This window comes from Mustela erminea, chromosome 6 (genome assembly GCF_009829155.1).
Source record: "Mustela erminea isolate mMusErm1 chromosome 6, mMusErm1.Pri, whole genome shotgun sequence".
Taxonomy (NCBI): Eukaryota; Metazoa; Chordata; class Mammalia; order Carnivora; family Mustelidae; genus Mustela; species Mustela erminea.
Window position 1 is genome coordinate 33626752 of NC_045619.1, and position 15026 is coordinate 33641777.

The window sequence follows — 15026 nt, forward strand, 5'->3', positions numbered from 1 at the left end:
CAGACCAGGTATTCTGGAGTCAACCTTGGCTGCTCACTCCCTACAGTACCAACATCCAATCAGAAACTAGATCTAGTCTACCTGCTGGGTATGTTGCTAATAACTGGCTCCTCCTTTCCATCCCCACTATCCACTTTACTTCAGGCTCCATTTTGAAAGGAGTGAACAGGCTTCTTTGTGGTGATGTAAGTGCAAATGTACCTTTCTCACCTACCACAGTGGAAGAAGCACACTTTCTCCTAAGCACAGCGCTTTCAACTCTGCTCTGAATCTCAATCTTTTTATAGAATCTAGGATCTCTTATCCATCAGTACTTTCTTTTCCTCTGTATTTCTAGTACCTGTCAAAATGGCTTTTAGCTTCCCCTTTAGCTACTCTTCTCTCTCCTTCCCTAATCAGACAAACTTCTTGAAATGGTAGACAAAGACCAGTTTCTGTTGATTTATTACAATTCATGCTTCAGCTCATTGCAAGATGCCTCCTCCTTCACACCATTTCACTGGAACTGTTCACACCAAGATCATTAGTATTGCTAAATCTTTGGGACTTTTTGAAGTTATTATCTTACTGACTCCTCTTTAATATTATTATGCATTGTTGTTCACCCTTCCTTTTTAAAAGTCTTATTTCTTTTGGATTTTGTTTCATTGCACTCTCCTTGGTTTTTCTGTTAGTTTTTTTTTCTTTTTAACACCTTTTGTCTAAACCTGTCTCCTTCAAGGGCTCCTTTTCCCTTGCTATCCCTTCTAATCTCATGATTCTTTTCTAGGGTTCAAACCTGGCTTCATTTACTCTTAGGCTATACTTTTCCCGTATGAGGATATTCATTCAATTTCTTCAATCACTTCCATTATTTCCTTTTGAAATACGTATCCATCCAAAGCTTTGCCACTTAGACATCCCACAGGTAATTTAAACTGAGTTTTAAAAAAGCTGAACTCGTGTATTATCCTACCTTTTCCAAGGTCCCATAATGCCACCACCATTGTCAATGTGTAAGTCAGAAACCAGAGTCTTGTATGAACCAGCATTCATCCTCACCCTACAACTGCATACTTTACCTCCTAAATTCTTTTCAATCTCATATTTCCTGGATTTCCTTTGTCACTAATTTATGTCAGACAACGATCATTTTTTCTGAATTACTGTAAGAGCCCTCTCACTGTTTTTTTGTTTTTTGTTTTGGGGATGTTTTTGTTTTTGTTTTCCTTTGGTCTTGTTTCCATGTATATATCTCCATACTGCAAATGGCCTTGCTAAAATACAAATCTAATTACACGGCTTCATATGCTAAACTCTGGATCTCCATTTCCTCTGGATAATGTTCATTTTTTTGTAAGAACTTCAGACACATTTGTTAGGTTCTTGCCTCAGTCACTCAGATATGTTAGAATTACTCAAAATTGTCTCTTCTGCCTATAGGCTTATGCTTCAGATTACTCACTTTGCCATTGGTGTTTTTTTTCTTCATATCTTCATGACATGACAGTTTGGAAATTACGTTCTTTGTGTTAAGTCATTGATCTCTCAACACTGCATTCCTTACTCAAATTAAGTTGCAGATGCCCTCTAAAACTTCCTATAGAGACTCTGTAATAGCATTTATTACATTATATTTTATTTTCCTATTCATGTGTCAGTTTTACCTAGTATAAATAAGTTCTTTAAGGTGTATAAGTAGGATGGTGTTCAAAAATATTTGTGAAATAATGGAATAATTGTCATAATTGGTTAATGGTCTGTCAGTGCCCTGACAAATGTAGAGCTAGTAATTTAGATTTTTAGTGTGTAGACAGACCTGTGCATTATGGAGGGTAATACATTCCTATTTATAATTAACTTAATCATTATAATAGAAACTTCAGCTCTGAAAGTCAGAACTAGTTTGGGATAAAAATTGACAACTAAGGATGGCAAATTAAAACAACAACAACAAAACTACTCCATCATATAAGGCTACTTTATAAAATGTTCACAGTATACACAATCCTAGAGGAAAGCAGTTCAGCTTTAAGAAGTTCACTAAAAGAGATGAGGTCTCTTTTGAAATTAATGGAAATATTATTCTTTTCTTCATGAAAAACAAAATAAGTGTTCATTAAACCCATATGCTTCAAATAAATGTTTTCTAAAATTTCAGTATAGCATAAATATCCTACACAGAGGGAGATTAAGATTCAATTATCATTTGGGACACACACAAAAAGCTAATTATTTATATTTTAAATACATATGGCAATTTTCCCATGACTATTTTCTTTTCCCTTAATGGCCTTTCTTAGTAATATAATAAAAATGTATTCTTGGTTTCACAGATAGAGATGAGTTCATCTTTTTACCAAAAGCTTTTGGAGGACATAGTTGCATCATGAGCAAAATGCTATGTGCAATGGAAATATTTTTGGTAACTTTGATAAAGGGCTGATTCTATGTATCTCGTGCTGGAAACACTAAAAATATGTTTCCATTTTAAAGTATAAGCAGTCTGTACATGTTTATTAAAAGAAATTATTGCATCATACCTCACAAATAAAGCACAAATAAAATTGGAGTTTGGCATAAATGTTACACTAACAGAATTTTAAATTCATTAACATCTGTATAAATACTTGTTGATAGGGTGTTTATGGCTTCTTCCTTAACCAATCCAATCTGTTGCTGGGAAGTTGATGGCATTGGCATGGAACCAGTAACTCTCCTAAGATCCATTTGTGTGTGACAAGCTACATTCCTATTCTTTTAAAATATATCTAAATATATATGTAATTGATCATTAAGGAAAATGACTTCATGAATAAAGAAGATTGTTGTTACAAAACTCTAAAAACAGAAATTTTGGGAATAGAGCCAAAGCTGTATGTAAGGGTCAAAGGCTAAATGCAGCACTAATCACTCCTTTACATATTTCATTATATTTTATGGTAGAGGGGCTTTTAAAAAAAAAAGTACTAGAATGAAAAATACTTGCTAGTTTCTGACATTTAAATTAATTTTCAAAATTTGTCAATTTGGGGGTTGGGTGATACATAAATTATATAAATGACCTTTAGGAAAGCAAAGGAGAAGTTAGTTACTAAATTGTCTTTTAAAATCTATAGATTTTGCAGATACAATTTTCAGTATTATTGAATTGCTCCATTTAAGTGACTCCCTCTGGAATAATAGAAACATTCTTTAACAAAGTTGATGTGTATTAACCAATTATAACAAGCCTTTTGTATTCAAATTGCATATAATTCTACTTGAAAGGATATGCTTTGCCATTTGTATTGGACAGTTGAATTGAATCTCCTCACTATCTTTACAGTAGAGCACCATATACTACATAAAGAGTGGTTCCTTAATTTCTTCAGTGAAAGCCACATAAGTCAAGAAAACTGCAGATTGTTAAAGTGATATAGTCATATGTATAGTCATATTAATGTGTCTCCATGTTTACTGTTAACCAAGACCAGGACTAGGGTAAGTCAAGTGGGGCAAATGAAATATTTTACTTTGGGTATAAAATTTAAGGGAGTGACAAAAATCTCAGGAATCAAGGTAAATAATATTTGATGTAATATTTTAAAATAAAAATTAATGCAAAAAATAAATGAAACAAGATGGGATTGGGAGGGAGACAAACCATAAGTGACTCTTAATCTCACAAAACAAACTGAGGGTTGCTGGGGGAGAGGGGTTAGGAGAAGGGGGTGGGGTTATGGACATTGGGGAGGGTATGTGCTTTGGTGAGTGCTGTGAAGTGTGTAAACCTGGCGATTCACAGACCTGTACCCCTGGGGATAAAAATATATTATATGTTTATAAAAAATAAAAAATTTAAAAAAAATCCATGATAAACAAAATGTAAATGTTTTAAATGACAGGATCAGTAACACTGTTATACCAAGCTGAGATAAAAGGAAAAATCTATAATACTCATCCTTCACTGTCTTGACATTGGAAGATTTACCCATTTTTAAGTTATTAATAAGTGTTAACAGAATATTGCTTTTAGAACTACCTGGTAGCCATTGTCCAAGATTGCTTTCTACATTTCTCATGAATCTAGCACACCACTTAGTTTTTCACTAGAAAAGCCTCTAAAATTGTGACATACAAGAAGTTAATTCTAGGATAAATCAATTCAGCCTGTATTGGAGAGTTTACACCTTAGTCATTTATTTGCCTAACATCTATCTTGCACATAATAAGTTGGTGTTTTCACTTACTAACTGTGCAAAGTTGAGCAAATTATCTACCTTCTCTTTGCCTCAGTTTTTTCCTCCTAAAATGTGTATAATAAAATAAAGTAACAGAACACATATCATACCTGGGACATGTATTAAGGATTTAATAACTCTAGCAATTTTGCTATTTTTTAAGTTAAATGAACCTGATTATACATCGCCTTAATGCTATCTCAGTTGCCAGGGCCAAGACTCAGCTATCCTGGAGGTGAGACTATCTTTAAGTCTCTAAATCCAGGACAAAATCAAGGTTCCAGGGAGTCACTGGAAGGATCCCAGGATTAACCACAAAACTAGACAGAACAATTTTCTGGGAGTCCAGGAAGTCCTTGTTCAAAGAATTCTAAATCTATAACAGGTATTTTTTTTAATGTATTCTATTTCATAATATATGAGGATTTTAGTGTGTCTTTAATAAAGAAAAGTTAATTTTCAAAAGATAACAAGGACACGTAGTCCTAATTGATTTCAAGTTATTTCAAATAATTTTTAGCAATTGCTCAGTAATAACCATGAAGGAGGTTCCATTAACATGATTCTCTCCTGTTTCACTCTCTTGATTTAATTACTCTTGGAAAATATTCCCCTATCCAACCTGGACTCCCTTAGGGAGTGTTAATACAGTAGGTCATCCAAACTCGGGCCCACCCAATAGAATAATGCATAGGTTGATGATGTAAGCAGGTTGGCTTTCAAAATAACATGGTTATAGTGGCCAAATAAATATTACTGTGACATGTTTTCTGTTTGTTTGTTTGTATAGTTGGACTTCAGGTTCTTGCCATATATAAAAGCTTCTGCTCTGGTAAAAAGATACCACTAATTCTATTCATTTATGTATATTTATTGATCATGGTCCAAATATATGGTGTACTAATGATAGAGGCTTGATGGATCCAATTAAACATTTTTTTGTATCATTGTAATCATTTTTATAGCTATAAAACAGAAATACTTATCATATATATGTTTATACTTTCATAATGCATTTCTCACTGACTTAATTTCTGCCTCTAATGATTTCTCTACCTGTCAAATAAGAATACAGATATGCTTCTGTTACAGACAGAGCTAACATCATATAAAATACTGAATATATGTTAAAATATTGCTTGCTCTATAACAAAACTAGTAAATATAAGTAAAAATAATTTTCCTTCACAATCATTTTTAGAGAGAGAGAAGGCGGGGAGGGACAGATAGGGAGAGAAGAGAGAAAAAGAGAGAGAGAGAATCTTAATCAGGCTAAACAACCAGCATGGGACCCAACTCCACGCTCAATCTCACAACACTCAGGGCAAAGCCTAAATCAAGAGTCGAATGCTTAAGGGACTGAGCCACCAAAGTGCCCCTCTTTCACAATCTGAATGACAAACATATTAGAGACTAATAATCCTGGTTCCAAACTTATTGTTTTCCATAGGTAATCACTTAAACAAGCAGGCCTATAGACTGAATATTTTAGAGTCTTCTAAGTGTATACTTTATTAATGCAGAATTTTTATATTTCATTATATTTTGTTTAAAAAGATAGATTTTTATTTTATGTAGCAGAAATTCATTTGTAAATGAATCAGGGCCTCCATTCATTGATTTCGCTTTCAATTGGAAAGATAGGCTAAGTATTATTGATCTATTTCTACTCTAGTGAGGAAAAAAAGTCAAGATAGGCATTACCAGTCTTCCCTACATAATTAAATTTTGGCTTTAACCTACTTATATAAATATCGAATTGGGGAAGATTTTTTTTAAGGGGAAAAATTGGGGGTGGGATTTGCAGCTGGAAGGGACTTCAGTTGGTCAAGTCACTTTGCTTATTAGAGACAAAGTTTTGTCATTGCTCTACATTAGAAAGGAAAGCAAAATATGGAACACTTTATGAATCTGCATTTTGTCCTGGTGCAAAGGCCATGCTAATCTTCTCTGTATTATTCCATTTTTAGTATATGTGTTGTCAAGTGAGCACAGAAAGCTCTTTTTATCATTTTTATTTTGTTATGAGATATACAATGTACCCAAAATATTGCATATATCAGGTGTTTAGAATTTCAAGCTTTATAAGTTATTTAAAACACATAAAGATTATATATTATATAAATTATGCATACATTTTAAAACTATTATATAAATACACATATAAATACATGTTCCATGTAATCTCTGATCATTCAAAAAGCAAAACAAAACAAAGCAAAACAAAACAGAACACAGCTTGCACATGAGAAGTCCTGTTCAAAATTCTCTTCTCTTAGGGATAACCAATATGCTGAATTTTATAACATTGATTTTCTTGACTTCCTTTATAAATTTTCCTACCTATGTATTAAGCAAGCTTTGCTTGCTACAATTCTGCAGGTATTCTCTTGTGTTCATTTTTTCAGTATTGTTTGTGAGATTCATCTACGTTGCTGTGTATAGATGCAGCTCATTATTTTTCAGAATCATACTGTATCCCACAACATAGATGTATTAGAATTTATTCATTCCATTGTTGTTGGGCACATGGGCTGTTTCCAGTTTTGGACTATTAAGAAAAACGCTACTCTATCCTTGTACAAGTTTCTATAGGGCAAGCATTTAGGAATGTAATTGAAGGATCATATGAAATGCATATCTTCAAATCCACCACATGTAAAACTGCTTTCCAAATGGTAGTACCAAAATGTAGTTCAATCAGCAAAATATGAGTCTTATTGGTTATGTGTTTTCCAACAATTAGGTTTTTGAGGCTTTTTTTTTTTTTTTGTACTTTGCAGATTTAATTTGCATTTCTATGCTACAAAATCAGATTAAGCACCTTTTTATATGTTCACAAATTACTTGGATTATCTTCTTTGGTGAAAAATATGTTAGAGTTTCTTGTTTTTTTTTTCTATTAGGCTATTATTTATTTTTTTAAACAAATTTTAAAAATTTAAAAATTTAAATTTTTTTTTTAAAAATTTAAAAAATTATTTATTCTATTAGGATATATTTTAGTGACTTTCAGGAATTATTTATATATTTTGGATATGAGACCTTTGTTGGATATATGTAACAAATACCTTTTCCATCTCTATAGGCTATTGTTTCACTATTATATTTTTGGATTTATAGTGCAGAAGTTTTTGGTCTTGATGAAGTCCCAAAAGTTCATTTTCGCTTTTGTTTCCTTTGCTTTTGGAGACATATCTTGAAAGAAGTTGCTGTGGCCGATGTCAAAGAGGTTACTGCCTATGTTCTCCTCTAGGATTTTAATAGATTCCTGCCTCACATTGAGGTCTTTTAACCATTTAGAGTTTATCTTTGTGTATGGTGTAAGGGAATGGTCAAGTTTCATTCTTCTGCACATAGATGTCCAATTTTCCCAGCATCATTTATTAAAGCAACTGTCTTTTTTCCACTGTATATTTTTTCCTGCTTTGTTAAAGATTATTTGACCATAGAGTTGAGGGTCCATATTTGGGGTCTCTATTCTGTTCCACTGGTCTATGTGTCTGTTTTTGTGCCAGTACCATGCTGTCTTGGTGATCAATAGATTCAGTTGGTCAGGTAGTAAAGCTTGTAATCAGGCAACATGATGCTCCCAGTTTTTTCTTTTTCAACATTTCTTTAGCAATTCAGGGTCTTTTCTGGTTCCATACAAATGTAAGGATTGTTTGTTCCAGCTCTTTGAAAAGTGTCAGTGGAATTTTGATGGGGATGGCATTGAAAGTATAGATTGCTCTAGGCAGTATAGACATTTTAACAATGTTTATTCTTCTGATCCATAAGCACGGAATGGTCTTCCATCTTTTTGTGTCTTCTTCAATATCTTTCATGAGTGTTCTGTAGTTCCTGGAGTACAGATCCTTTACCTCTTTGGTTAGGTTTATTCCCAGGTATTTTATGGTTCTTGGTGCTATAGTAAATGGAATAGATTCTCTCATTTCCCGTTCTATATTTTCATTGTTAGTGTATAAGAAAGAAACTGATTTCTGTGCATTGATTTTGTATTGATTTTGTATTACCGAATTGCTGAATGAGTTCTAGTAGTTTGGGGGTGGAGTCTCTTAGGTTTTCCATATAAAGTATCATGTCATCTGTGATGAGAAAGAGTTTGACTTCTTCTTTGCCAATTTGAATAACTTTTATTTCTTTTTGTTGTCTGATTGCTGTTGCTAGGAATTCTAGTACTATGTTGAACAAGAGTGGTGAGAGTGGGCATCCTTGTTGTGTTCCTGATTTCAAAGGGAAGGCTGTCAGCTTTTCCTCATTGAGGATGATATTTGCTGTGGGTTTTTCATAGATAGATTTTATGCAGTTGAGGAATGTTCTCTCTCCCTATACTTTGTATTGTTTTAATCGGGATCATTTTAATCAGTTATCTTGTCAAAGACTTTTTCTGCATCAATTGAGAGGACCATGTGGTTCTTCTCTCTTATCTTATTGATTTGTTCTATTCACATTGATTAATTTGCAAATGTTGAACCACCCTTGCATCCCATGGATAAATCCCACCTGGTCATGGTGGATAATCTTTTTAATGTACTGTTGGATCCTATTAGCTAGGATCTTGCTGAGAATCTTGGCATCCATATTTCATCTGGGATATTGGTCTGAAATTCTTTTTGATGGGGTCTTTGCCTGGTTTGGGGATCAGGATAATGCTGGCTTCATAAAAAGAGTATGGAAGTTTTCCTTCTGTTTCTATTTTTGAAACAGCTTCAGTAGAATGGGTATTATTTCTTCTTTGTATGTTTGGTATAATTCTCCAGGGAATCCATCAGGTCCTGGGTCTTGTTTTTTGGGAGGTTTTTGATCACTGCTTCAATATTGTTAGTGATTCTCATATCAGATAAATTATATTTTAAACTAAAGACTGCAGTCAGAGATAAAGAAGGGCACTACATCATTCTTAAAGGGTCTATCTACCAAGAAGGTCTAACAATTGTAAATATTTATACCTCCAATACGGGAGGAGCCAACTACATAAGATAACTGTTAATCAAGATAAAGAGTCACATTGATATGAATACATTAATAGTAGGGGATCTTAACACACTACTCTCAGTAATAGATCATCCAAGCAGAAAATCAATAAATCAGTAATTAATAAATCAATAAAAAATAAACAAGAGCTTTGAATGACACATTGGACCAAATGGACCTCATAGATATATACAGAATATTCCACCCTATAACAGCAGAGTACCCATTCTTCTCAAGTGCACATGAAACTTTCTCCAGAATAGACCACATACTGGGTCACAAATTAGGGCTGAACAAATACCAAACGACTGAGATTATTCCCTGCATATTTGCAGACCACAATGCTTTGAAACTGGAACTCAACCACAGGAAAAAGTTTGGAAGGAACTGGGAAGAAACTGGAACTCAACCACAGGAAAAAGTTTGGAACACTGGAAAGCTAAAGACCACCCTGCTTAAGAATGTTTAGACCAACCAGAAAGTCAAAGAAGAACTTAAACAATTCATGGAAACCAATGAGAATGAAGACACATTTGTCCAAAACTATGGCATACAGCAAAAGCGGTCCTAAGGGGGAAATACATAGCCATCCAAACCTCTCTCAAAAAAACTAAAAAATCCAGAATACACCAGCTCTCTTTACACCTTAAAGAACTGGAGAATCAACAACAAATTAAGCCAACCCCACAGAAGAAGGGAAATAATCAAGATTAGAGCAGAGATACTAGAGATACATTAGAACACATCAACGAAGCTAGAAGCTGCTTTTTTGAAAGAATCAATAAAATCCATAAACCACTGGCCAAACTAATCCAAAAGAAAAGAAAGAGGACCCAAATTAATAAAATTATGAATGAAAAGGGATAGATCACGACTAACACCGAGGAAATAGAAACAATCATCAGAAATTATTATCAACAATTATATGCCAATAAGTTAAGCAACCTAAATGAAATGGATGCATTCTTGGAAACTTACAAACTTCCAAAACAGAATCAGGAAGAAATGGACAACCTGAATATTTCCCACTGATTTAGAATACGATCTGTCTTATAGTATCAATGAACCATATATGCCACTATCAGTTTTCATTTTTTCTACTATTTTACTTTACCCTACCCTGCTCTATCTTAGAATTACTACCATTCCATCCTATCTCATCTCATCCTATCCATACCATAGCTTCCACACCATACTATACCATACTACACCACAGTATATTCACTGTCTTATTTGTGTCAGCTCTATAATTAGAGTTTGTTAATAATAAATTATGGTGTTTGACAAGTTCTCCCAATTTATTCACCCTGTTGAGTGTCTCTTGGCTATTTGCAGATTTTGACTTTCTATAAAAATCATAGATTCTGCTTGTCAATACCCATAAATACTTCTTGTGATTTAACTGTTAATTTTGGAACAATTTAAACCTTTGAAATTTAGTCTTTCAATTCATAATTTATTTAGTTTTTCTTTAACATTCTTGATAGAGTTTTACAATTTTCCTGATAAGGTCTTGCACATTTTTTGTGAGACACATTCTGATTTTAAAAATACTGTCACTAAAATAAACAAATAAATAAATAAATAAATAAATAAATAAATAAATAAAAATACCGTCACTTCTAGGGGCAGCTGGGTGGCTCAGTGTGTTAAAGCCTCTGCCTTCGGCTCAGGTCATGATCCCAGGGTCTTGGGATGGAGCCCCACATTGGGATCTCTGCTCAGCAGAGAGCCTGCTTCCTCCTCTCTCTCTCTCTCTGCCTGCCTCTCTGCCTACTTGTAATCTCTGTCTATTAAATAAATAAATAATATCTTAAATAAATAAATAAATATAAACACTGTCACTTCTTTACCCATTCATCAGTTGATGGACATTTGGGAGAGAGGGAACAAGCCATAGTGACTCTTTTTTTTTTTTTAAGATTTTATTTATTTATTTGACAGAGAGAGATCACAAGTAGGCAGAGAGGCAGACAGAGAGAGAGAGAGGAGGCAGCAGACTCCCTGTTGAGCAGAGAGCCTGATGAGGGACTCAATCCCAGGACATTGAGATCATGGTCTGAGCGGAAGGCACTGATCCACCCAGAGCCACCCACTGACCCACTGAGCCACCCAGGCACTCCATAGTGACTCTTAATGATAGAGAACAAACTGAGGGTGGACGGAGAGAGATAGGTGGGGTGGATGTTAAAGAGGGCACTTTTGATAAGCACTGTGGAATCACTGAATTCTACTCCAGAAACCAATATTGCACTGTATGTTAACTAGCAAAGTTAAAATTTAAAAAATACTGTCACAGGTCAAAAATTTTTTCCTTCCTGGTTGCTTGCCTATAATGTTAGGTTTAAGGGTAATTTCGGTATCATATTTTTCTAGGAGTTGACCATTTTCCCCAAATTTTCAAATATACTGTTGTAGGGTTGTTCACAATATTCCCTTACTATAGTTTAGTCTGTATCATTTGTCATTCTGCCTCATTTTCATTCCTGATACTGGTTATTTGTGCTTTCCATTCTATTTTCATAATCAGATTTGCCAGGAATTCATCAAATTTCTTTCAAAAAATTTACCTTTTTGATTAATTGTTTTACTTTAAAAAGATTCATTGCCTATTGCTTTTATATTATAATATATAGATTTTTATTATTCAATTATTTTTAAAAATATTTATGATAGACTCACGAATTTTTCAGATATTTCCTAATTTCCAAGAGGGTAAAGATTATCTAGTTATCTTCATTTATCATTCATTTACAGCTTATTAGTATCATTACTAGTAATACCATTGTTAGTATTATTGATATCATTCATTTATAGTTTATTAGCATTATATTCAGAAAATATACTCACATGATTTTAATCCTGAAGCTGTTTTTGAGACCTGACTTAAGGCCAGCATAAGTTAAAGTTCTATAAATGTCCTGTGTGTTCTTCCTCTAGTGGAGTGTTTTATTTATGTCCTTTAAGCAAGTGTTATTAAATCAATTTATCAAACTATGTCCTTAACTGATTTTTTGAGTGCTTGTTCTATAAATTACTAAGAAAGATATAGTAAAACTCTCAATATAGTTCAGAATTTTTGACTTCTCTTTGGTACTTCTTTAGTGTTTGCTTTATATTATTTAAATTTACATCTTTGCTTTATATTATTTAAAAAATAATAAAATTTATTTTTTAGAGCAGTTTTAGGTTTGAAACAAAATTTTATCTTATAGAAATTTCTCTATATACTCTCATCCTTTATATATTCAAAGTCTCTCCCATTATTGACATCCTTCCACTCCCCACCACAGTAGTACATTTGTTATAATCTATGAACCTACACTGAGACTTCATAATTATCCAAAGTCCATAGTTTACATCAGGGTTCACTCTTGGTGTTATACTTTGTTAGTCTGGACAAATGTATAATGACATGTATCCAACATTATGGTAACATGTAGAGTAGTTTTCACTGCTCTAAAAATCCTCTGTGCTCTGCGTCTTGACGCCTTCTCCCCAACCCTGGCCCCTGGCAATACTGACTTTTTTACTATCCCCATAGTTTTGCCTTTTCCAGAATGTTACATAGTTGGAATCATACAAATAGCATTTTCAGGTTAGCTTCTTTCACTTAGTAATATGCATTTAATGTTCCCCCATGTCTTTTCATGGCTTATCTCATCTGCTTTCCTTGTTGAATAGTATTCCTTTGTCTGATGTGCTGCTGTTTATTCATTGATCTGTTTAAGGATGTCTTGGTTGCTTTCAAATTTTGGCAATTATTAATAAAGCTGCTATAAATATTTGTGTGCCAATTCTGTGTGGATGTAAGTTTTCAATTCATTTTTTTAAAAGATTTTATTTATGTATTTGAGAGAAAGAGTGTGAGCGAGAGAGAGCACAAGCATGGGGAGGGGGAGAGGGAGAAGCAGACTTCCTGTTGAGCTGGGAGTTCAATGTGATTCCAGGACCCTGGGATCATGACCTGAGGTGAAGGCAGATGCTTAATTGACTGAGACACCCAGGCACCCCAAGTTTTCAATTCATTTGAATAAATACCAAAGAATGAGATTGCTGGATCATTTAGTAAAAATATTTCTAGTTTTATGAGAAAGTTCCAAACTGTCTTCCAAAGTGACTGAATATTTTGCACTCCTATCAGCAATGAATGAAAGTTCTGTTGCACCATATCCTTGTCAGAATATGGTATTGTCATCATTTTAGATTTTAGCTCTTATTATAGTTATATAGTGATATCTTGCTGTTGTAATTTGCATTTCCTTGAGGACATAGAATGGTACATCTTTTCATATATTTATTTGCCATTTGTATATTATCTTTGGTGAAGTGTCATTAAGGTCATTGTCCTATTTTTTAAACTGGGTTACTTATTTTCTTTTTGTTGAGATTTAAGAGTTCTTTGTTTATTTTTGATAGTAACAATTAATTAGGTAAATGTTTTGCAAATATTTTTGTCGGCCTGTCTTTTCATTCTCTTGACATTGTCTTCAGCAGAACACAAATTTTTACTTTTATTGAAGTCCAACTTATCAATTATGTCTCATGCATCATGCCACTGGTGTTGTACCTAAAAAGTCATAGCTATGCCTAAGGTCACCTAGATCTATATTTTCTTCTATATTACATTCCAGGAGTCTAGGAGTTTTCGATTTTATATTTAGGTATGCAATACATTTTGAGTTAAATTTTGTGAGTGGTAAAATGTCTGTGTCTAGATTCATCTTTTTTTAATTATGAGGATAACCACTCTGTTCTAGCACCATATGTTGAAAAGACAGTCTTAATCTGTTTTTATTATCTTTGTTCCTTTGTCAAAGATCAGTTGGCCATATTTGTATGGGTCTGTTTCTGGGCTGTCTATATTCTGTTCCATTGACCTGTTTGTCCCATTGACCTATTCTTTTGCCAATAGCACAGTCTTGGTTACTGTAGGTTATAGCAAATCTTGAAGTCAAATATTGTTGGTCCTTTAAATTTGTTCTTTTCCTTCAATATTGTGTTGGCTACACTGGGAATTTTGCCTCCTTATATAAATTTTAGAATCAGTTTGTTAAACAAAATGACTTGCTGGGATTTCATTTAACCTATAGATCAAGTTAAGAGGCACTGAAATCTTGCTAGTATTGAGTTTTTCTAACCATGAACATGGTATATTATCAATTTATTGAGTTCTTTTACTTATTTCATCAAAGTTTTGTAGCTTTTCTCATACAGAATTTGTACATATTTCGTTAGATTTATACCTAAGCATTTAAGTTGGAGGTGGCAACATAAATGGTTTTGTTTTTTTAACTTCAAACTTTACTGTTCATTACTAGTATATAGGAAGGTGATAGGCTTATATTGATCCTACAATTAAAACTTTGTTACAATTGCTTATTAGTTTCAGAAGTTTTGTTGGTTCTTTCAAATTTTATATATAGATGATCACGTCATCTGAAAAAAAAATCATTTCTTTCTTTCTATTCTGCATAACTTTTATTTTCTTTTCTGTGTATTGCATTAGTTAGGATTTTTAGTACAAGGTTGAAAAGAAGTGGCTAGAGTCAATATCCTTGTCTTGTACCTGATATTTCTATTTCTTACCATTAAGTGTGATTTAACTGTAGGGTTTTCGTAAAAATTCTTTATCAAGTTGAAGAAGTTGCCCTCTATTCCTGGTTTATTGAATTTTTATCTTGAATGTGGATTTTGTGAAATGCTTTTTTGCATCTATAGATATCATGTGATTTCTCTTTTTTAGCTTGTTGATGTGATGGACACACTAATTTTTTTTTAATTTTTAAAGATTATTTATTTGAGAGAGAGAGAGAGACAGAGAGAGAATAGGAGTAGGAGGGGCAG

General features: G+C 33.3%; 1 protein-coding gene and 1 non-coding gene across 6 annotated transcripts in view; both read right to left on the bottom strand.

Moving 5' to 3' along the window:
* Positions 1–15026, bottom strand: part of LRRIQ1 (leucine rich repeats and IQ motif containing 1) — a 219311-nt gene that overhangs the window by 34695 nt on the left and 169590 nt on the right. The window lies entirely within an intron of this gene.
* Positions 6090–6195, bottom strand: LOC116594584. The gene has a single exon (XR_004287297.1). It is a non-coding gene; the product is annotated as a U6 spliceosomal RNA (small nuclear RNA).